A 1,440-nucleotide genomic window follows, 5' to 3' on the forward strand; every position below is an offset into this window, starting at 1 on the left:
AAAAAAAAAAAAATTGAGAACATACACCCAGTATCCTCTATTAACAGCTCTCACTATTGTGGTATATTTGTTACAATTAGTGAAGTAACATTCATTCTTCATTATTAAGAAAACTTTATACTTTATTCATATATCTTTAGATTACATAATATTATTTTTTTCTATTCCAGGATCCTATACATATCTCCAAAGACTCTTCTTGACTATGATCATTTGTAAACCTTTCCTTGGTTTTTATGATTTTCGTATTTTTGTGGATTGTTCATCAGATATTTTGTAAAATATTTCTTAAATGTGATTTGTCTGATGATTTTATCACAATTAGATTATTTTTTAGGGAGTAAAATCATAGAGAGAGAAGAAAAAATGGTATTCTTATCACATATCAAAGTAGGTGTTATAAACCCATCTTATCACTATTGATGTTAAGTCAACATCAACCTGGCTGAGAGAGTCCTAGAATCAGCCATTTCTCCAAGGAACCCTGGTATCTTTACTGAGATTATATTAGAACCAAGGTCTTGGTGCTAGCTGTGCTTATTACTAAAATGTTGTTAGGTCATCTCAGTAAATAAAGTTATGTGTGTATACTTGCCTGTCAATATACACATTTCAATATATATTGCTATATATAAACATCTGTTCCTATATTAGTGAGTTCTGGTGGTTAAATATTTGACTACTAATCAATAGTTCAGCCTCTCTGTAAAAGAAAAAATAAGACAGTCTACTTCAATAAAGATTTATAGCCTTTGAAGCTTTGTGAGACAAGTTCTATTCAGCCCTATAGGGTCTCTACATGTCAGAATAGACTCAATGGCAGTGGGGTTTGATTAGGTACTGTATTGAACATGAATTCATACTGATTTCTACAACTTTTATAAATTCTTGTTGTTGTTATGTGCCATCAAGTTGGACCTGATTCATAGTGACCCCTCCTTGGGTTTCTGAGGTAGTAACACTATGGAAGTAGATTGTCCAACTTTCCTTCAGAGGAATGAGTGGCTGGTGGGTTTGAACCACCAGCCTTCTGGTTAGCAGTCAAATGCCTTAAGCACTACACTTATAAATAACTCTCAGATTATTCTAGCCCTTTGCATTGGCTTGTCTGTAATCTTCCAGTCTATCATTGAGAATCCAAGCTCACACTGTCCACCGTCCTCTTAATTGTTCAGTTCCTGTATACAAGTATAGTGGATTTAGAATTGTTAGCATGGAAAACAACTTTATCACCCAGACCTCAGTGGCACAATGGAAACCTTTAGTCTTTGACTCCACTCAATTCCAAAGTCACTTAAGTCAGCCCCTTTTTCTCCCCCTCTATTCAGGGAAGTTTCCATATATTTATTATATATTTATAAATAAAATAAAATAAAAGAGCCAAGAATCCATTGTCACATCAATTCCTGACCACGCTTCTCCTCTTCTACTCACCATCTC

The sequence above is a fragment of the Orycteropus afer genome, unplaced genomic scaffold (assembly GCF_000298275.1).
Source record: "Orycteropus afer afer isolate SDZICR_OR568_19922 unplaced genomic scaffold, OryAfe1.0 scaffold00801, whole genome shotgun sequence".
Lineage (NCBI taxonomy): Eukaryota > Metazoa > Chordata > Mammalia > Tubulidentata > Orycteropodidae > Orycteropus > Orycteropus afer.